Raw genomic sequence first — 23,843 nt, forward strand, 5'->3', positions numbered from 1 at the left:
AGTATATTTTGATGATAGATCAGTTTGGTAAACAAACTCTTTATTTTATTCTGAAGGCTGTCATAATAACAAATACTAAAAGTTATGAAAGACTCTAGGGACAGTATCTAATTCTCAAGAAGAAAAGGAAAGCCTTTGGAATTTGCTTTTTCTTTTGTCTTATCTTACCTTATCTTTTCGTTTTTTTTTTCTTAAATGCCATGCCCTTAGAATCTTCAGAGAAAAGAGTGACAAATCTCTGCTCTGATAACTTATCTTCTCCAGGCCGCTTTGCTCTCCTCCAGGCATTTGCTTCTATGGGACGGAAATATGCACAGGATGGAGCTTGGCTACAACAACCATGTGCAAAACTCATCTTTCTGAGTAAACTCAGCCTCTCTTTAGTCACACAGGTGCTGCTTTTGTAATCTTTACAATATAGATGTGCACATATTTTCGGCTGATATTTAAGAAAAGACCATGTAAATGTAGAGCAATTGAATTCAACTACTGGCCAGATCACACCCTGGTCACCATAGCATCGACCCTGCACCCAGGAATCAGGACTCAGGAGCCACGTGGTGACGTAGGTGAGCTATACCAATCAAGTGACAAAGGGTATTGTCGGGGCCAACTCACTTATTTGGCCCAGTGGTGACAGTGCCAAGAGCCCACAATACTTTCAGGGACCCACAAAAATGTCTTAATTTCATTTAAAACCAGAAGAAAAAAATTAACTTTTAGGCCAAAGAAGATGTTCAAATAGATAATATTAATATATTCGTCTTTATACCAGCATAGTCATAAAATATAAATTTTTTCAATGGAGGAAGGGCCTGTAGAGGCAAGAGAGCCTGGGGCCCTGGGTATCGTTCAGAGTTAGCGACTAATAATACAAGAATAAAGTTACACATTTATTATCTATGATCAGAGAATATGTTAGAGGTACAAATTTCAATCAGGTAATTAAAAAAAAGGTGACATTGGGAGAAACAATTTGCCGCCTGATGAGGGTCTTGCTCCTGGCTTCTTCACTTAAGGGACAACTTTTTACCTGATTTTCTCCATCAGTTTTTTCCCCACCCTTTTCTGGCATCACTGATGTCCCTTTAGTCATCCTCTTAGTCATGCTGCCGTGAGGAATAAGAGAAAATGTAGGTGAGATTACTGGCCGTTACCTGAAACATAAGTATTCCAGAAATATCGTTCTTCTCTCTGTCTTTCCTCATCCTTTCTCTCTTCTCTTCCTTTCTCCTTTCCTTTCACTTTTTCCATCATTACCTCCCTTCCTCTACCCATTCACTCCCTTCCTCCCTCCTGGTTTCCTTCCTTCCTTTCTAATGTATCATGGTTTTCCTTTTGCCATGCCCAGGGGAGCCTGAAGTGACACCAAAAGAAGACATTCAGGCCTAAAAATCATGATACACATACAAAAGGACATCGTGGGATGTGGCTAGTTCCCAGAGAACTTATCTCCTATTCTTTTTACATACAAAGCAGTATGTGTGTGTGTGTGGGGGTGTGTGTGTGTGTGTGTGTGTGTAACAGAATCCACTTGCTTTAGTTTCTCGGGAAGTCTTGCTTTAAATTTTATCTGATAAGTCCTCACACTGCTGCCCTTAGAAATATCCTAAAAATATACTTCTGTGTCTTGACGGCAAGTTGAGCAACATGACAGCCGAGAACATTGAATTAATGTAAGTCATAAAAGTTTTACTTCCATAAGATTCGCTCTTGAGATCATAAAGCTGTAGTCAATGAAAAATAGCAATTCACTATGAGCATGGGGTAAATAAATTATCCTTTGCATTCCGCTCTAATCTTGGCTGCAAAGAGGGCACACTGATGCCTTAGTTGCAAAACTTTGGGTTTGTAAATAAACGTGATTTAGACTTTTAAAAATATGGAGTGTGGGGGCAGGCCTGATGGTGCAAGCGGTTAAGTGCACGCGCTCCACTTTGGCGGCCCGGAGTTCGCAGGTTCGGATCCCGGGCACACACCAACGCACTGCTTGTCAATCCATGCTGTGGCGGTGTCCCGTATAAAGTAGAGGAAGATGGGCACAGATGTTAGCTCAGGGCCAATCTTCCTCAAGAAAAAAAAGGAGAGGATTGGCATTGGATGTTAGCTCAGGGCTAGTCCTCCTCACACACACACACACAAAAATATGGAGTGGCGCAAGAGTTGGTTGCAGGGCAAAAAGAAAGTCTTGGTTAAGTTTTCAAACCCCCAGACTTATAAAAATTCTAAAAGGCCACTTGGTACAGTGGAAAGTTGGGTCCATGTTTAAACACTGGCTCTGCCACTTGCTACAGTATTGATTGTTTCCTGGGCGTGGTCAGGCCCTGACCTCTTGTAGAGTAGTGTAATTTCTGGAATTTCGCTTTCTCTACTCTGAAAGAGCACAATGATCTAAAAGAAAAAGTTTTAGCCAACAAGTTATTGTACTAATATGTTATGTGAGTTATAGTACAAAATAAATATATTTTGTAATGATATTAATCTAAAAAACCTTTTATCTATTATAACTGTTACCAAACCAAAGAGGGTTTGCTTCCTGGCGAATTAAAATCACTCTCCACCAGAAGCAGTTGTCATACAAAGCAAAGTATATTTGCAGCGAATAGGAGACAACACAGAATCATTTCCCAAGTCGTGGCTCTCCGAACAAAGGGAAGCAGGTGTCTTCTATTTCGGGTGGGGAATGAATATTTAGAAGGGAAGTTTGTCATCATGTGTAGAGGTAGGTATCAGCTTGCATAGGTGCCGGCTGAAATCATGCTCTCACATACCTCGCATGTTACGCTAATAAGGCCTAGGCTCCTCCTTCGGCAGAGATCTTAGTATTAAAATGAGGCAGAGGGCATCTTTTGGTCATCTCCGGGTCGTCTGTGCGAGCACTGCCCTTGCAGTGGGGCTCCATCTTGTTCAGGCCAGTTGATACTGGTACCTCTCCCCAACACAGCTCTGAAAAACAACCTTGAGGAAGTGTTAAGCACCTTTAAACTTCCTTCTAATTGCTTAGGGTGTATACACCAGTGACATAACTACATTATGGAAAATAATTAAAGATCATATTACATATAAGTCATTATTTGGTAGACATCTAAAATATATGCTTACTTGAAAATGGAAGAAAACAGAAATACAAGAGGAGGGTAGAATAGATGAAGCACAGAGAACTTTTTAGAACAGTGAACCTGTTCTGTAATGGTGGACACGTTACACTCTGCATTTGTCAAACACGTAGAACTTTACAGCTAGAGCTAACCTCAGTATAGGCAAATTTTAAAAAATCGTTTAGGAGATCAGAGGCTCCCCAGATGGAATGCAGACTGTGACAAAAGAATCTAACTGTTCTACAAACGTATGACGTACCCTCCCAGGAGGGGAGGAGAGGAAAGGTGCTGATCAAGTAACATTGGAAGACCAAAGGCAAAAGGAACTGTTCACAAGGCCTGTGCACTAGTTGGTAAAGTTGTCTCCCATGGGCTATGGGTTAAGAATCCTGGAACCACTAGCCGTGTAAACTGGAATTGAACTACGATGTAAATGCATGGCAGATGACGGGAGCCAGGTTTCTCACTGTTGGATTGTAAGGTTACAGACAAGCAGGAAGAGAAGGCTAGAATAATCCATGTAGGACTGAATTAGATAGAGGTGGAGATATCGGTATGAACTCAGGTTTAGCTTAATTTAGACACAGATGGTTACATACACAGGTTAGTATACACATATGCATTTCTTTGCTCTGTCTATGAGGAGGGCCTAGAAGATATGTCTCCTTATTAACAGCAAGTACCCCCAACCAAGATCTAGTCTTGCTTTCTAATACCATTCTCCAATAGGAAAGAACAGAGTTTCTTGGAGAAATGGCTGTTTCTAGAAAGGACTGGGACAGGGAATATGCAAGATGAGCCTAGAGCATTATGTAGTGCTAAAAAGCAAGGACTGGCTCAAAACAAATCAAAACAAACAACCCCCCCAAAATAAACAAACAACTCCCCCCACACAAACATACCAATGGGGGCACATCTAAGGCACACAGGAGCCAACCGAAAAAGCTCCCAATGACCAAAGCTGGAATAATTTGAGCAACAAAATAAATAACATAGTGTAATTTACACATATTCGTACAAAGTATAATATAAATATCCATGAGTCTATCCTGATATGAATTAATAATTGAATACATTTTTTAAAATGGAGGAGAATAGATGCTTCTCGCATGTGGAAGAATTCCAAATAACTTCTGTAGATACTCCCTTCTCAAGGAGGTGGAGAATAATTCCCACCCCTTAAGTGTGGGTCATGCATAGTGCTTTCCTTCTAGGAGTACAGTATGGAAGGGGGAGACTGCACAAGTAACTTTACGAGGAGAAATCTGATAAACACAACCTCAGCCAGGAGATGGAGGTCAACAACTCCATAAACCATGTTGACAGTGTGTGCCCTTGATGTGATGTGATGAGAATGGCACTTAATCTCTGTGGTCTTCCTCCCAAAATCCATAACCCCTGTCTAACCGTGAGAAAAACATCGGACAAACCCACATAGAAGAACTTTCTTTGAAATACTTGACCTGTACTCCTCAAAACTGTCAAGATCATTAAAAACAAGAAAAGTCTGAGAAACTGTCATAGTCAAGAGGAGTCTAAGGAGACAAGACGACTAGATGTGATGTGGTGTCCTGGGTGAGATCCGGGGACAGAAAGAGAAGATGAGGTAAAAATTAAAGAAATCTGACTCAAACATGGACTTGAGTGAATGACATAACAATACTCGCTCATTAATTGTAACAAGTTCTAATTGGGTAAACGTGGTGTGAGTGTATGGGGGCATGTACTATCTCTGCAACTTTTCTGGAAATCTAAAACTATTCTAAAATGAAAAGCTTAAAAAGCAATAATACTGCTTATCAATTCTCTTTCCAAAATCCAGAGATTCATCTGCATGCCTCTTTCTTTTCACATTGCAAATAGGTTCATGGCCCCTAAGAGCACTGGTTGGCTCTGGCCGCTCCTTTCTGTCTGGAATTTCTCCTTCTGCCTGGGAATCTGCAAATGACCTTTGTTCCATGAATTTCTGAGATTTTCCCAGCACAAAGTGTCTTCTGACTGAGTCATTTGTGATGCGTCCATGGGTGCCCCCGCCCCCACCCTGTCCTTATCTCATGGCCAAGGCCATCGTGACCTCACTGACTAGTGGTTCAGCCCAGCAGGCAGAGCACACCACTGCCACGCACCACACACCACGGCAGATTGTTCCTCGCTGAGTACAATGGCCTGATTTTTTAGATGGATGATCATAAAAATATCCTTTTGGGGCAGTTTTATTGTCTGGATGCTTCTAGTGTTTGGACTTAATGTGGCTGCAAATGACATCATCTCAAATCTAAGGAGTGGCATTGATGATACCCACCTTGCAGAGTTGTTGAGAGGCTGTCCATGCAAATGGCGATGCCAGCAAATGGCACGGACAGCTCTTAGCACATACAGACATGGAGTCAATATTATACTCTTCCCACTCTTCTGAGCACAGAAGTGCAGTGCAGGGTTTCCCAAATTGTGTTTTGTGCATCACCATTAGACTGCAAGATAATGGGTGTGCTGTAAACACATATGTTTGGGAAATCCTGTGTACCATACCCTTCTCTTGGAGATGTACAATATAAATTTTAACCTGTTGGAAGCTCAGAGAAGCCCTATAGTAAAGAAACGTCTAATTTTCTTGAACTAAAATTCCCCACACCCACTGAACTCTTTTACTGTGTATGAAGGGTCCACCATGGAACCAGTAGGAATCTTTGATCTAGTCCTTAGGGCCAGAGGCCAGGCAGAAGATAGGAGGAGACAGAAGTGTGAAGATGAAACGTCTAAAAAGCAGATGAAAGTCTTGGCCACCAGCTGCTCACAAAGCGTTTGGAAGACTGACGTAGGACAGAAACCTTTGCGTGGCTCCCAGCAGTGCCAGCCACAGCAGGTGGAGTCACTTTTCCCCTAGAAGGGTGAGTGGTGAGGGTGGGCGGGGGCTGTAGGAAACCATGGAGTCATGTTTTCCAGGTACCCGTGGTGAACGTATCGCCAACTCCAACTCTTCTGCTGCCAGGGAAAGCAGAAACGGCTCCGGAAGAGCCCTCCCTGCTTAACTCCTCTGTGTGCACAATGGCGGTGTGGTGGATGCGGGTAAAACAAAACCTCTCCAGGAGGCTCCAGCTTTGTGCTGTTTACTGGAGGTGGGAGGCCTGGAATGGCCTCTCTGCCTCCCTTGAGGTTTTGCAATTCTCCTGGGAGGTGACTGGCTGTCCTTCTAGGATCACTGTGTTTACCAAGATAAGTTAATCCTTGAATTATCTGCTTAAGTGGAGATAACTCCAGAGTGTGTTTGCCCAGATCCCCAAAGGCTCCAAGAAGAAAAGCAACCCTTTCAAAGCAGCTGCAGGGAGACTGAAGTGCAAATGCGGAGGCACTTCGCCGGCAGGAAGGTCAAGCCTGCGGTGTTTTATAGGCAGAGTCATAAAGAGTTATAATCCCTCTCTTTGGTCGATTTGAAAGCCTCGGGGACAGACAAAGCTCAGAATGGAACACAGAACTGGATGTTCAAACATGTCTAAGGAAATCCTCCTTATACAAGACGATACATATGGATCAGCCCTATCTTCTAGATCTCCAATTCTCCTTTTGTATAAACGTAAACATAACAAATCCACAGACGTGGCATTACAGTTATTTCCATAACCTGGTCCTCAGTAATAGAGCCTGTCTGATCTGGTTATGGTCTAGTTGCTTCACTGAATGACTCTATATGACAAATATTTTCTCTGGTCTTTGTCCTTGTAAAGTGATTTACTGTTATAAAAAAGTATCTTATTTAGTTTTGAGGGCAGGAAACAGGGAATGGTTCTTTAAGCTGTGTGACCTTTTCTAAACCCCAGTTTCTCATCTGTAAAATACTTGGTTTTGGATTTCTGGTCCCAGGAACTATGAGAGAATAAATTTCTGTTGTTTTAAGCCACCAAGTTTCTGGTACTAGGAAACTAATACAGCCCTGAAGTGGTGAAGATCTGGGTTTGTTCAAAGATCTGAAGGAGGATCCATGAGCAAGGTGAAGGGTGGCCTGAGACGAGTGTGGAGAGTGAGTCCAGGCCACTCGAGGTCTTAGAGACCCTGGAAAGAAGTTTGGATTTTTCTAAGTACAATGAGAAGCCACTGAAATGTTTAAAGCAGGAACTATAATGACCTGCTTTCTAAAAGGAGACTACTCCTGTGTGGAGAGACACTGGAACAGGGAAGCTAACGCAGAAGCATGCCTGAGAGGCAGTATCGGCCTGGGTGAGGGTGGTGGTAGTGGAGATGAAGGATAGCAGATCGAATCAAGATATATTTGTAGATACAGTTGATAGAATTTGCTGATGGATTGGATATGGTGGTAGAGGGAACAGAAAAACCAAGGATGGTGCCTAGGGGTCTGATTTGAGCCAAAGGAATGGATTGTGGTGATGTATAGAGAGATAACAGGTTTGGAACGGAGGATGAGAATCTAGAGTTCAGTCTTAAACCTGTGAAGTTTGAGATGGCTGTGGGTTATCCAAAGAGAAATATCAGGCGAGCATCCAAATACACAAGGCTGCAACTCAGGAAAGACCTCGAGGCTGGAGAGGTAATTAAGGAATCATTATACGAGGCTTGGGTCCCCGAGGGAGAGACAGAGAAGACGGCTCAGAACTGAACCTTGAGAAATACCAGTATTTCGAGATTGGGAAGAGGAAGATGATCCAATAAAGGAGACCGAGGAAGGCCAGTGAGATGGAGGGAAAGTGAGGAAAGTATGTTGTCCTGGAGGCCAAAAGAGGGACATATTTTTTTTAAAAAGTGTGCTCAACTCCTACAAATGCTGCTGAGCAGTCAAATAAAACACTGCCACAGAATTGTCTTTTTGATTCAGCAACCTAGAAATTTCTGGAGACCTTGCCCAAAGCAATATCAGGTGAATGGTGAGGGTGGACACCAGATTGGGGTGGGTGGAAGAGTGGATGACTCAAAAGAAATTCCAGACGGAATGAAAGTAAAAATATAAGAACAAAATTCTAAAAATACTGTAAGAAAACATAGGAGACTCTTTTTTTTTTTTTTTTTGAGGAAATCAGCCCTGAGCTAAGATCTGTTGCCAATCCTTCTCTTTTTTGCTGAGGAAGATTGGCCCTGGGCTAACATCCATGCCCATCTTCCTCTACTTTATATAGGACGCTGCCACAGCATGGCTTGATAAGCACTGTGTAGGTCTGCACCTGGGATCCGAACCTGTGAACCCCAGGCTGCCGAAGTGGAGAGCATGAACTTAACCACTATGCCACTGGGCCGGCCCCAGGAGAATATTTTTATAATCTTCTAGTAGAAAGGCTTTAAAAGAAACACAAAATCAAAACACATAAAATTTAATAAATTTGACTATATATAAATAATTAAAAATTTCTGCATGACGAAAAAGACCATGCATAAATTTTAGGAAAAAAATTTTCTACAGATTTTGATATGCAAATAATGTATATTTGCAACATATACAATAGAAAAAGGATTAATATTCAGAATTTATAAGAACTTCTATGAATCAATAAAAAAAGTTAATCCAATAGAAAAATGTACAAAAGACATAAAAAGCCTTTCACAGAAGAGGGAAACCAAGTGGCCAATAAATATATGAAAGGATGCTCCACGTCATTAGTAATCAGAGACATCTTCATAGCAAGTGCTGGTGAGGGGTCATGGTTGGGCATTCTCAGACATGGTTGGTCATGGTGGGAATATAAATTGATACAGCCATGAAGGGCAATTTGGCATTATTTATTAACAAAATCCACTTTGTACAATATGCCCTTCAGAAACACTTGCATGTGTGTAGAAGGTGGCTCCTTGCTGCGTTTGTAATAGAGGAAGGTATCCCAGGCGTCAGCCAGGCTACTTTCCTTTCTGGAGCTCTGGCTATTCTTCCAAGCCCACACAGAGTTCGGTTCTTTGAGGTTGTAGGACTGAGGTCTCTGTTTTCTCGTTGGCTGTCAGCTGGGGGCTGCTCTCACTTCTAGAAGCTGCCCACAGTCCCCCGCCATGTGACCCCCTCACAACATGGCATCTCACTTCTTCAAGGCCAGCAGGAGAATCTCTCTCTCTGGAAGAATCTGCTAAGATGGAGACTTATATTATGTGATGTATTCAAGGGAGTGAACATCCCATCAGGCAAAAGTGGATAATATCAATAAAATTATTAATAAAGTCATGGAAGTTATTCTGGTCTGGTGTGAAATGAATAAGCCTTTGATGATTTTTTGCTTATGAATTTAGTTTATATCATAGGAGATTAGAAAATACTCAATTGTGCAGTATGGGTACACTGCGTACTTTATCTTCAACCTCTAAAAGACGATTGACCTGTAGACCAAAAACTTAACCTTTTGATCGGACAAAAGAGGTAACCAAAATGAACTAGACCAAGCTATGAAGAAAACAATCCCTGAGACACTAAGCTTCCTGCTAGCTCTGTGCCCTGCTGCTGCTTTTACAAACATTTCCGTAGCTTCCTATCTCCCGGAGAGCCCTGGGAAATGCTGTCAAAAGCAAGTTGTGTGCAGGGTTTTGCAACCTGAGTTTTGTTTTTCTTCTTTTCCATTGTGGATAAGCTCATTGATGATGTAGGACTCGATTAGGCCTGAATAGGACCAGCAGTGGAAATATATATAGGACCCAGGATTTCCTGCAGAGCTTGTCATCTTTGGAACATTCACAGTGGAAAATAAGGCATCCTTAGTCCCGTGGTTCCCTGTGGCTATGATAACACAAAGCTGTGTTCTTTGGACACTTTTTGCTGCCCCAGCAGTCCATAAGAGATTTCCTCTTTGTCATTAAGCCACCATCATGAGCAAATTGTTTTGTCAGTTGGCCAGGACCTCCAGATACTCAAGGATCACGTTAGCAGGAAACTCCAGCTGCGTGTGTGGAGGTGGGGTGGCCGTGCCTTCAAGAAAGTTTCATTTTTGTTTCAGGTTGTCATGATCTTTTATTGTGTTCATCAACATTTGGTGAAAACACATCCAGGGTTGTTTCTACATCTGGAACTTAGCTGTCCCGCTGAGGATAGTCAGGGTGACTCCAGGGAATAATCATGGAAAACGATCGGGAAATCATTCTGAGAGGCAGAGAAAGAACTCTTCATTGTACCAAGATGCTCCGAGCAGATTAACTCCTGTGTCAACCCCACATGTGCCCTGGGGATAATCAGACTCTACCATGAGCCCATGGCTCTTCACCTCATCCAGCTGTAGTTCATCTACTGTTCATTACTTTAGACCTGGGCCCTACCCAGCATCTGCTCTGGCAGGAAGTACATAATGAAGTCTTTAACCAAGACTTGCTTATGCATTGTACTCAGATAATTGGTTCTGCCTGTGGCTGAATTTGCTTAACTCTCTGGACTCCCCATATGTTCTTGGCCAATGCTAACCACCTAGTCCTTGATTTTGGTTCAACCACTTATACTCTGGTTCAGGTATACTCAAGTTCACTGATACTCTGATCTTACTCTAGATCTTTGTTCAACCACCTATACACTAGCCTATTTTTTGATCTTTGGTTGTCACACTCTTCTGAACCCTAAACTCTCCCTTTCAGCGCCCAGACAGTGGTCCTTTCCCAGTCCCAGTGCACACTGACACCCAAAGCCCACCTGCTCACTGATGTCAGCTTTTCACATCCAGGCACCCTTACCCCCTCCTTGACTCCATTCCACCTGCCCTCAGGTGAAGCTCAAGCTCAGGGAAGGAGTGGAATGAAGGGTAAGATTGTTACCGCACCAGGTCTGTTTTTTCTGCCATCCAGAAAGCCAATCACCGAGACGATGAGATTGCAGAGAGAGAAGGTTTAATCACAAGGAAGCCAAGTGAAGAAAACGGGAGAACAAGTCTCAAATCCGCCTCTCTGAAAATAGGGACTCGGGTATTTATGGGGCAGGGGGCAAGGTGGTCTGAAATGATTGGAGGTGAGGAGAGATGAGGTAATTGATGATCTGCGCAAGTGTAGTCAGACTTCATGCCTCTTCCAAGGACACAGGTTCACAGAATGGCAGCATTAGCATGCCCTGAGGGTGGAGATCCAACCTCTTGCCGTCAAAAGGGCCCTGTTGATGGGTTGGTAGCCTCAGTCCAGCCTGAAGTGGACAAGGGGTTCAGTTCCCGAAAAAATAGCTCAAACATCCATTACCGTGGTGACCCCGACTCCAGGGGGATGTTACCTATAGGAATCTAGTGGGAGTCAAATAGCATATTACCTAAACAGCACGGTTAACAATGGGTAAGTTTATCATGCAGATTTAAGTCCTTATCTTCTGTGCTGATAAGTTTCTAGGTAAGGCCATCCCCCACTTCTTGCTGGTACAGGGAAGAAGATGCATTTACAGATGGAGATTTTCTTTTCAAATGTAAATGTCTCTCATAAAGGGTAACCAGAACTAAGAATGGGCTTAGCACAGACCCACTCAGACACTGGAGAAGTCTATGGTAATGGCCTATTCTGGGGACAGGCCTCCCATCCCAAACTCCTTTGGTTAGTTAGTGGGAGTAGGGGCCAAAATGTCATTCAGGCAGAGACATATTCTGAGCTGGCAAATTCCAATCCCCCATAGTTATTAGCTGCTTAATCATCAATGGCTATTTGCCAGTTTCAAGGTCAGACTCCAGAATGGGATGAGCAAGAGGATGGAGATGGGAGAAGGTGAGTATCTATTGCTTACGTATCTGGTAACGTACAAAGTTGGACATTTAATGGTGTGATTAGGGCTATGAAATAAGTATGGATGTCAAAAGAAACTCACCAAAATGACAGAGTCAAAATGGCGCCATAAAAATGTATACTCCTGCTGCCCATGTCCTGTGTGACAATGACTGCTGCCACATTAATAGCTCTCATTTTGTAGCGTTTCCGAGTTTAAAGAGCACTTTTACATCTCCTATTTAATTGATTCTAAAATTGTAAGATACATTTTTTATATATATATTTTAACATTTCTGAAATCTATATGCATCTGACAATCAGTCTTTTATGATAACTGTAGGCCAGGTGTCAGTTACCTCGTTGTCATCAGAGTTTGCAACATGGGTGGCAGCAGCCTGGAAAAGTCTCAGGGACAATCATTTTGTAACCCTAGGGATGAAATTCTAGGTCAGGGGCAAGGGGGAAAGATGGTGAATCAGATGAGTTTAGCAATTCTTAAAGAGGAGGTCGGAAGAAGGCAAACTCTAAATAATTGCAGACTAGCTTAGGAGATCGGCACCATTGGCTTTTAGCTCTTTGATGGATTCTTTTTTGTTGTTGTTGTTGAGGAAGATTTGCCCTAAGCTACTGTCCGCTGCCAATCTTTCTCTTTTTGTACGTGAGCCACCACCACAGTATGGCCACTGACAAATGGTGTAGGTCCACACCCAGGGACCAAACTCTGGCCACTGAAGTGGAGCCTGCCGAACTTGACCACTAGGCCACCGGGGCTGGCCCTTTGATGGATTCTTTTAAGAAGCGCTGTAGCGTTAAAACTCTTCCATAAAGAGAGGACAGTTTACGTAGAAAAACACAGCTTTCAGCGCCTATAAGTCGAAAAGCAATTTGGAAGAGTTCAAGTATGAATGTGAAGATTTTCTCATTTATTTCTCTTGTGTTTTCTTTTTTATTTATGCATATATATTATAAAACCTATGTCTAAATAAGACTAAAACAGCTCTTTTAATAAACATAAGATATAAATTCTCCATGATAAGAAAACATTGTCTCATAGTTTGGCAGTGTTCTTTCTTTCTTAGAAATGGTGCACCTTATAAACAGTGGTTCTTCGATCATGAAATATGTATGCCACTTGGTCACTGAGCAGTAGAAGACACTTTGTCCTCTAGTATGGCCCACTGGTCCTCCATTTGACATGGCATGGATTCTTACTTGGTAGGATTCAGTGGGGATGTGTCAGTTTCCCTCTGCTCTGGCAACTTGATTCAGCTGTGGCCGCAGAATATTCCTTACTTCTCCATTTCAAGACACTGGCAGTAGCCACTACATCAAGATCTAGGTTCACAAATACTTTTAAAATCACTGTGCCTTGTAAGAAGCCAAGCTCAGAGATGGAATAGTGAAAATTATGACAAAGTACTAAACATCTGCCAATGTTCACAATGCAGCCGGGAGGATGCAGAGGAGGACTGTCAAGCAGTTCATTGCTCTGCCAGCAGCCTTGAGAAATGTGGGGAAAGTGTGTGACGAGGAGATGCTGCAATCAAAGCTCATGGAAATCACTCAGTGGGACCATGGCTACCCTTCCTGTGTTCACAGTGCCCATGCCAGTGTTTAACTATAACCACAACATTCGATACCTACATCCCTTTGGGGGAAAGACTGATATCTTATTGTTATGGGCTGTAATATATCCATTTTCCTTCCCAATAGCCACCACCCAGTTTCCTTATTGGGAATTACATCCTCTTGTTGAGCATTTTCTTGGCCAGAAGGCCATCTTGGTTTCTGCCTGTCTCTGCCTCTCCCCACTATGGAGGACGAGGGGTCCAAATACTTCCTTCTGTCTCTGGCTGCAGCCAGGTTGGGCCAGTGACCTAAGCTTGACCAGTCATATGCTCGCTCTTGGAGACTTGGGATTCTGTGCATGTGACATAGGCAAGGAGAAGAGTTTCAGAGGTTAGGTTCATCACAGTGGTGCCACTCATTGTCAGTGATGTCTTGATCTCACTGCACCTGCAACAAGCTCTCGTCTTGTTTTATACATTATGACCCTTCTCGCCAGGTCTCTCAGGGTTCTTGCTGACCCAAGCCTGTTCTTTCAGCTTCCCATTAATTCTGAGACCCCCAAATAATATCCCACTAATCCCTTATTGCTTCAAAGAGCCAGAGCCAGTTTCTATTACTTGCTACCAAGAACCTGAGTGACTCAATAGCATCTCATGTGACATAAGTGTACCACAAAGGAGAGGAGAGCCTGAAGAATTTTTCCCAGGGTGTCCTCTTTTGTGTCATCAGAGGGAAGGGATAAAGAAATGGAATCTTTGGGAACACGATGATGGTGCATCTGACATAGGGTGGTCCTGCCAAAAGGATCATAAAAGTGACATTTTATGGCTTCTCTCTCCAAGATTAGGTGACTTGTATATGCTACAGAAGTTCAGCAGGAGAGTGCAGGCCAGAAAACTGAAGTTCCTGTGCCCAGCAGCCTCCATCCTATCTCTTCCTCCTTGAGGTGCCCAAGGAGAGGAAGCCAGACCTGTTTAGTATTTTAAAATTAAACTTCTTTTCAAGGTTCTGCACATATCTTAGCCTTGCCAGCCCAAGAGCCCTTCACCAGTGAAATCATACAAATCAATATATATATTTTTGGCTGCAATTTTGGTGACAGGCAGACACGCATTCTGGAAGAAGGTGGTGGGGTGTGTGAATGCATTTATTTGGCATTCAAAAATGATTCCTTTGTTGATAAAATTATCCTGGATGTTTCATTACATATTTAATAGACACAGACAAAACAGAAGTGACAATCGATGGCACATCTTAGAAGAAAGATTAGTATATGCCAGCCTCCAAAGTCGAGTCTTGCCTGGTGCCCTTGGTGAACTCACCAACAACATCCATCAGTGCAGGGAGATTCAGCATTGCCCACATCTGGAGGCGGTTTGGAGGCACTCACCAGTAATGCCTTTGCTCTTCTCTGCGGTGCTGTGGGGTGGGGCGGGGAACTAGTGCCATGGTTTCTTGAGTCCCAATCCATCTGGCTCTCAGTCAGTGCTGTGCTTCCCATGGGAAGTAGATTTCTGAATCCCCAACAGGAGAATCTGAAATGGGAGTTATTTTTCCAGTAGAGGTAATACATCGGACTGGCTGGGCATATTTTTTATGCAGCTGGTCAGGATTAGCAGTTCTAGTTTGGATGCTGAATTAGCCTCAGAAGCACTGAACAGGTGTTGACAACATAGTCCTGCCAACAGAGTCCAATATTGCTGGCCATTAAGCTCCCCCTTTTTTTCCTCAATGTTCCAAGAAGTGAGCGTAAATGGATCTTTCCAGTAACTCTTGCTCTAAAATTGGCAGGAGTAATTAGGGCAAAGTTGCAAAGTTCACTTGCCCAGGCATGGACGTTTCTATTAGTTATGCATAAGCTAAAGAGAGATTAAAGATTAAGGACTTCCAAAAAAGATAAAACCATAAAACAACTGGAACTTAATGGTAAGCATCATAGATAAAGAGCAAGGCTAAGGTAGTCGGTCTCTGAGCAGCACTTCAGAATTCCACATTTAGGGATTTCTTTTGAAAAAAAAACTTGATGCCTTAAGCCTTATTTGCTCACATTTCAATTTAGGAAGGGTTGGCAAGGAGATGAAAACAAAGTCCTGTCACAGGGTGAAGTAAGAGAGGTGGCTGGGAGTGGAAGAGCCCAACCGGGAAAGGGATAAGGTACCCTGAAATGGTGGGTGCCAGGCATCCAAGACAAACCTAACCCCCTTCACCTGTCAATTTAGAGCAGGGGTCCTCAAATTTGATGTGCATCAGAGTTACCTGGGGGCTTGTTACAACACAGACTGCTGGACTCCTCCCTCAGAGCTTCTCATACAGTAGGTCTGGGTTGGGGACCAAGAATTTGCATCGCTCACAAGTTCCCAGGTGAGGCTGATGCTGTTTGTCTAAGGACCACACTTGGAGAACCACCGATCCAGAACCTTGTGTTGGCTGATGCCAGTAGGAGGCAGAATATGGAGCCTCAAAATACCTATTGTTTGCTAACACCCACAGCTCTCTTAGTACCTGGTTGCAAACTTATTTACCTCTGCACTGGGGCCCAACTTTTATAGGCAGTGGTTAAAGTCTCAGGGGGTATATCTTGGAAGAAAGTCAAGTATCTTTCTTGATTCTTTAGAATGCTCTAGAACTCATTCCTTGTCTCAGATAATATTTCTGCACATAGACAATGTTAGTAGAACTTTTCTCCTGGAGACTAAGAAGTAGCACATCAGGAGGAAGGCCAGGCCCAGTTTTCCTTGACGTCATGTGAAAATGTGACTCTAAGAACAGAGATGGTAGAACAGTTAATTCAGAGCAATCTTGATATTGTCAAGGTGCTGGCAACATCCATCATTTGAGTCTCAAATCCCTGTTCTTTGACATGCAACTCCAGGCTGCCCTGGCAGCCTGCCACTGTTGTGGGGACATGGGGGTCATTCTGGCTCTCATTAGTTTAGACAGATTCTTCTTGTTATGAACAATTCAAGGGCTTCTGCTTCTTAGTGAGTCAGACAAGATTTTAATGGAGGAATGTGTAAATGTGTGCATTTTAGAACGTCGTTTTTCAACTATTATGTTTTAAGGACCCCGTTACGCTCTTAAAAATTATTGAGTGCTCCAAGGAGCTTATGTAAGTTACATCTATCAATATTTATCATATTAGAAATTAAAAATGAGACATTTTAAAAAATGTTTATTAATTCATTTAAAAATAACTACAATACCAATACATGTTACCTTTTTTAACATTTTAACATATTTTTTATTAAGAACTATGTTTTTCAAAACAAAACATTAGGAGAAGAGTGGCATTGTTTTACATTTTTGCATACTTCTTTACCAGCTGGTTTAATAGAAGACAACTAGATTTTCGTATCTGCTACAGTAGCTTGAAAAGGGAGGAGCATTTTACTAGACTTTTCAGATAATTGTGGGTACTCTTTGTTATTATATCAAAACTCAACAAGTGGTAGTTTCTTAAATGTTAGTTGCGATGTAGAATTGAAAACCACATTAATGAACAATTTATACTCTCTTATGCTGTAGTCCATTGTTCTTTCATGCACTTTGAATGGATCTTTTCTCATACTCAATGTTTGAGATGTAATAAAATTAATAATATTTACTGCTTCACTTAGGGTGTCCTTAATTGAAGCTTTTTTTCCCTCTGAGTTTGTGGTGGTGAAGAACATAATGATTACTAGTAGCGTTTGGTCCCACTGCCTTAGTTTGCACTAAGACATCAGCAATTTTACCCACCATTGCTTCTGTATGAATGTGAAGAGAGGGGAAAAGGTAAATAACATTTTGGTATCATCAGGAAAATAGTGTTGGCACCATGGATTCTCTGGAAAGTTCTCAGCGACTCCCAGAGGTTCATGGACCGCAACTTGAGAACCACTATGTCAGGAGAATGAGGTAACAACTACATCCTACATTTTTATCTTGAGAGCTCCTTAAGCCTTTCATCTTTCAGTGTGATTGTTAAAGAAAATCCCAGGATCACACTAAAATTCTTCTAATTTATTCAATATTTAATTATAAGGCAAAACAAATCACTGAAAAAAATTGCAAAATCTCTTAAATGTAATAAAAATAGTAATTAGTAACCCAATGGGGAGTTACCCTCCTGGCAGTCAAATAATGAAATATGGTACACTCAAGAGTACACAGGGAAATATAGGCTTGAACTTGCTATAAATTAATAGGAACTATCATGAGAAACTTAAAAAAAATGGAATGCGATGGTGTCTATTTTTTTTGTTCTTTCTGTTCGGTGGAAGTAATGGACGTGACTGGGACCTCTGAAAACCTTGTGGTGCTGGGGAGCTGAGGTGGGGGAAGGGACCGAGTGCAGAGCTGGGAGTTTGAGGAGGATCTCTAGGCAAGGGATGGGTTCGAGGACAACTTAAATGTAAGAAGCTCTGACCATGAGCCTCACCCCTCTGAGTGCTGTTCTCCTTTCCAGCCACATGCTGACCTGGGTTTGGCCACTCCAGACTCGTGAGAGACCAGAGAGCAGTGGAGTCTAGCCTCTGAGTCACACGTACTCCTGCAATTCCAAGGTGGCAGCCACTTCTGCTCCATGTCCTACATCACCCTTGTCTTCCCCTGACACAGGGGCTTGGAACCACTTGTCTTGACTCCTCGTCCTGCAGACCTCCAACTTGCCTTGACTCTTTGGCTTTATATAAAGCATTCCCCAGGCTTGGCTTGGCTCTTCTGGCTTCCAGACTCTTTTCTCACCCCTCTCCCCACATAAGTCTAGTCCGTGGTCTCAGACTCGAACTGAGACCCAGTGCTTTCTTGGTCTTGGCCCTGACCAGACTTCCTGGACTATGTGGTGTTTTGGTGCAGATGTCCTGTCAACATCATAGAGTAGGGTGCATCCAACAACAGATTTCCAGGGCCAAAGGGATTCCTTTGGAGCCTCAAGATACCCAGAGAGCAAGTTTATGGTGCAGCTATGGCCATGATGCTTAATGAATTGCAAAGAGGAATCACAAAACTTACTCTAAAAAGGAAGTCCCCTCTCAGAGTGTGTTGGCACTGTCTGTGCTGTTGATACCTAGAACCAAGGAAACTCAGGTCATCCAGCTGCCCATCAACCCCACCCCAGTCAAAACAGAAGTGGCCATAGGGGTCCTTTCTGAGAGTTTGACCTTCAGACAAAGACTGAAGTGAGCAAAGTGAGTCAAGAGCCAAGGGAAACTTTTGTAGGAACACCACAATTATTCATGACAAAAGCATGACCCTCTGTGACTTGTGAAAGAACCCCAGAGATCACTGAATGGGGCTCCCTGGTGGCAGAGATGTTGTTTGTCTACCACTTCGTCTTTGGAGCCCATCCAAAGGTCAAGCACATAGGAAGTGCTCCACAAAGATCTGATAGTAAAGGAATGAATTAATGGGTCATCTAAATGAAGGACATTAGGGAGAGGGAACTCCTCTCTCTAGATCTTCTCCCTGCGAGTTTGGATTTTGAGGTGTCTAAACATGACTGATGTTGCTTCCAGGCATTAGGTTGGCCTTGGTCCTTAGAGGCAGGCAGGGAGCAGGAAAAAGAAGCAGGCATCCTAGGAAGGGCGAGATGACAGTATTTTGATGCCAGATGGTCTGGTTGTATGTTGGTTTCTTTGTTTGTTTCTCATTTGTTCTCCGTGAACCTTCAGTTCAATATTCCAGTGCTGTCGCAACTGTGTTGTAGGGGATAAATGTAAGGAGTTTCTGTCCACATTTGGGTCAAAGCTTTAACGAAGAGTGAGTTCTCATAGCCTGGCCTAAAATAGCCCTTAAAGGAAGATGATTTCCAGAGAGGCGGGCGTAGGATTACAAGGACCAGCTGTCCCTCCTTGGAGATTCTTACCTCATTGATTGAATTTTTTTTTTTAAACAAAGTCAAAATTTTGCCTTGCCTTGCCTTGCCATCTTTGACCATTGGCCCTGTTACTTCCTACAGCTTAGCACCTACGGGAGGCAGTGTCTAGAAAACATGCACATGTTTGCAGTGAGTGATAGGGTTGCCCCCACTAGATCACCAGCCTCAGGATGGGGGTGGAGGAGATAGAGCCACCCAGGCGATAGGAGCCAATGCCTACAACGACTTTGGGAGCATGTCACTCAAGTGCATACTGTTGACATCAGTATTATTGGTTGACCACACTAACAACGAGGAGTGTCAGTTAAGGGCAAGACAGGCTCGTGGGCAACTTTCTGACACCCACTGGTTTTAAACTGACTTAAAAACCGTTCAGCTGATCCTCCAACCAACAGATATTTGTCAGACAAGTGGCCTCCGTAAGGGGAGGGTGAGCCCTGCCTGCTTCCTGGCTGAAGTGGTGGTGAGGCGCTCTCGGGCTAATTCAGTTCCGTAGTCAGGTTTCTACATTTAGCTGTCCACAAAGGCCGCTTGTATTTTTATAACTATCTGAGAAATTGGTGGTTATGGCTGGCATTTGGAAACAATTTTTTTTGTTTTGCAACTCAGTATATGATAATATATTTTGAAATTTTGTATCAGATTTAATTAGAAACAAATTTTATACCACATTCCTCTGCTCTATCTCACCCCCTAGACTCCACTGGTACATTTTGTCATAAATCTTTTTCTCAAGGGCAACCAAAATCTCCCAACACAGTAGAAGTGTAGTTCAGAGGTAAAGAACTAGGGCTCTGGAAGTGGAGAGACTTGCTCAAGTCCTGCTGTTGCTATATGTGCCATGTCCCAGGCACCCTCTGCCCTCCTTCCTCCTTCTGTAAAATGAGGATGGTAGTACCCGCTCGTCGCGTGGTCACTAGGGTTCATAATGCACCCAGCCAAGCGCCTGGCACGTAAGAGGGATTCAACAAATAATAAAAATTACTTTTGAAAATAAATATGAACCGTTCGTGTCATCAATACATACTTTCAATCTCCTAGGGTACTTCCACTGTAAAATGTTCTGTTCCCTTATCAGACCAGGTGACAGAACATGTGTTCAGGGGACGTGGTCACTGCCTGCTCTTCCCCCACCCCCACCCCCACCCACCTGCTGTCCCTTGCGTGTCTCAGGGCCTCCTTCAGGCAGTCCCTGAGCGTGACCTAGGGCTGGGGCTGCAGAAGCGGGTTTGGCAGCGTGCATCTCTGGGGCCGGCAGGAGACCAGAAACCTGGTGGTTTCCTGTGAACCATGCCCCTCTGAGGGGTCCATGTGGCTGCTCACTGGGCTCAGCCCTGCAGGGAACAAGCTGAGGGCAGGGGTCAGCCTGCCCTTGAGGACCTTCGACCTGGAGCAGCTTGCTTTCCAAAGTAGGCCTTGGACTGCATGTGTGTGGGGTGGTGTGTGTGTGTGGTTCATGTGTGTGTGGTATGTGGTGTGTGTGGTGTGTGTGTCTGCGACGTGGTGTGCATGTGATGTGTGCATGGTGTGTGTGTGCGTGGTGTGTGTGTGATGTGTGGTGTGTGTGTGTGTCTGTGGTGTGGTGTGCGTGTGATGTGTGTGTGGTGTGTGGTATGTGTGTGCATGGTGTGTATGTGTGTCTGTGGTGTGGTGCGTGTATGGTACGTGTGTGTGTATGCACGTGTGCGTGCATGTGCTGTGCTTGGCTTTGTAAAGCAGGGGCATTTCCTGAGTTTCTGAACTCAGGCCCGCGCACAGCAGTCACCCCGCGGAGGCAGCCAGCCCGCCTTGCTTCAGCGCTTCAGCCCTTGGCACCTGTGCCTTTTGGATCCCAGCTCAGCATCTTGGAGAGAAGGAAGACTTTGCCCCAAGATAGGAAGATGCCAGCTGCATTTCTCGCTTCAAAGCAAACCAGCATTTCCTGAGCTCCACAATGAGAAGCCCCACCTTTTTCCTGGCTGGAGTGTTTACTCCTTTTTCTCAAGTGTCCAGGGACTTCGGTTAAGCTGTCTCCACTTGCACCTCGTTACAGCTGCCTGGTTTGAGGCAGCATCCAGGTCTGTGGCCTCCCCAGCCTTGCCTGCCCCAGGGGATTGGGTGGGATCTGCCATGCGGACTGAGGCGGGGTCTCCAGATGAACGGGGCCCCGTTTCTTGCCTGCTGCCCCAGAGGATCTCCAGATTAAACCTCCCTAGGTCCGTCTGGATCAACCGAGACTTTTGTGAATGGTTTATCCACACAGTGTAATTGGCAGTGTGGGAGGGCCCTACAGACCACCAGCTGGAATATTCAGAGTCACGTTTTCTCTAGTTGGGGACCCAGCATGACCATCCTGCAAATTAACTGTCAACATTGGGATGGGGTCTGTGGTTAGACTCCCACAGCCATGAGCTGCCTCTTTCCTCCCTCCCTTGGTGGATTTGGTCTCACAATTATTTTCAAGGTAGGAAAATAGACAGCATATAGCAGATTCAGAATGAAGGTTCCAGAACTAAGGGCATGTTTTGGTGAATTATTGCCCTGCTCCTCCATGAATTCCAGGCCAGATGTCTCTGCCTCTCGCTACGAGTCACCTGCGTGTGCCGCCAGCTGGAGGCACCTTCCCAAGCCCAGATGTTGGCACCAGCCCCATTCCTGCCGACAGCAGGGAGGGATGACTTTGCTCCCTTTAAGAACAGATTAATTTGGTTCCAGCCTGAAATTGTTTTATAGGTACTTATAGTCCAAGGATATCGCTGCTGAGTCCGCCTCTAGAAAACCACAGCTACAAAGTCACAACCACCCCTAAACCTAGAAACTGAGCATTCTGTACCCAAAGCGCAAGGGGGAGAGATGCTTTGCCTTCCCCACGGCCTTTTGGTCCCCTCCACCCCCTCTACCCCTCTCCTTCATCTTCCTCCCCCTCTCCTCCCTGTTCTCTGAACATCCTGACATGTGACTGTCTTAAAAACAGAGAGAGAATGGGAGCAACGTGGCTTGTTCTGATGGAAGCTGTCAAGGAAATGTTTAAAAATAGCACACAATGGGTTGTGCCTGTAGAAAAGGCCTTCAAGGCTGGAACCGGCATTTCCTTGGTGCCTGAGGTTTCGTGAGGACCAGTGTGGAACTCAGGGTATGCAGGTACCGAGATTCTGGGAAGAAGCTCATTACAGCGTATTTTCCCTTTTCATCTGCTCTCCCGCGAATTGCAAAGTGGGGCGGCAGTGAGGTTCTCCGGCATTCCTGCCGTGTCAGCATAGATTACCTGTCATGTGGCTGAGTTTCGTGTTGCTTATGTTTTTCACTTGCGTACCATCACCACTGGATTTAGGATTTCCTTACACACCTCTGTCTCAGTCCCACCAGAGGATGCGTGCTTATTCTCTGCCGCTGCTGCTCCCTCACCAAACGGTGCTCAGAGGCTATGATGGATGGGAGGCATCCCCTGAGGGTGAGTCCGATGGCTCCGTTCAATGACCGTGTCTCTCCCTCTCAAGGCCTCACCATTTAACGATCACTGTGTGGATGGTTATATAATATTATATAATATTATATATTATATATATATATATAATATTATATAATATTTTCCGAGCACTTCGTATGCTAAGTGCCATGCCAAGTGGCCAAAGTGTGTTCTTTCTCACTTTTAATCTTCAAACAATCCCACAATGTACACACTGCTATCATCCCCATTTTTCAGGTGAGGGAACTAAGTCTCAGAGAGGTAAGTACTTTGGGTAAAGTCACACAGCTAGTTAACTGTGAGCTGGAACCGCAACTAGGTCTGTCACCAGCACCAGCATAGTCTATTTCTCCCTAGGACTACAAGAAGTAAGCACTTGAGGGAGGAGGGTTGACAGGGCTAGCCTCAACTGTCTGCCTGCCTTCACAGGGGCAGTGTGTCTGACCATACTGGGCACGGGTTCTTTACTGGGATTCTTGTCCATGTCCGTAGCTGGGCTTCACGGCACCCATGAAAAACCCCTTGAAACCATATGCAAGATGTTATGGGTACGTGTGATGTGTGTTTTTCTGAATAAAGAATGCATAATTTCAGTGATTCTTGAAAGGTTGGTGCCCCCAAAAATGTTAAGAACCTCTGACATTGTGACATGGGGTCACATCAATTTACCACATTGTCTGCCCCACTTCTAGGCTTTCTTGCCGCCACCCCATCCCTGGTGCCCACCCCATTTTGTTCAATTACTGGGAATCCAATCCAGGGCTCATTGGATGATAACATGAGGCAAATGACCACATAGACAATCAACCTTGACTCTTGCAGTAACCTGCCCAGCTGCCACATCCCTTCTGACGTGCTACCAAGACTCACTGGATTCTGGACCATTTGAGTGGAGACGTTGGACACGTAGCCTGAGGACGCTCCTTGCCAGCCCACTTTGAGGTGATTTACAATAGGGCAGGAGGATCTGGTTCTACTGGTGTGAAGGGCGAGCGGGCTCGTATGTCAACTGAGTCAGGGGCCATGCCTCCCTCTGCTGGATTCTCACTGGAAGCTTCATTTGGAATCACAGGTAGTCTTGCCCACCCTTGAGGCAGAGTCTTCAACTTGAAGGGCCCTCCAATGACAAGACTAATACTGCACCATTGAGCAGACAGAAGGTGGCAGAGGCAAGAATAAGATTGGTCCCTGATCTTTCTGACTCATTTTCCTGAACTAAGAGCTGAAAGATGAATTC

The sequence above is a fragment of the Diceros bicornis genome, chromosome 36, assembly GCF_020826845.1.
Source record: "Diceros bicornis minor isolate mBicDic1 chromosome 36, mDicBic1.mat.cur, whole genome shotgun sequence".
NCBI classification, from domain to species: Eukaryota; Metazoa; Chordata; class Mammalia; order Perissodactyla; family Rhinocerotidae; genus Diceros; species Diceros bicornis.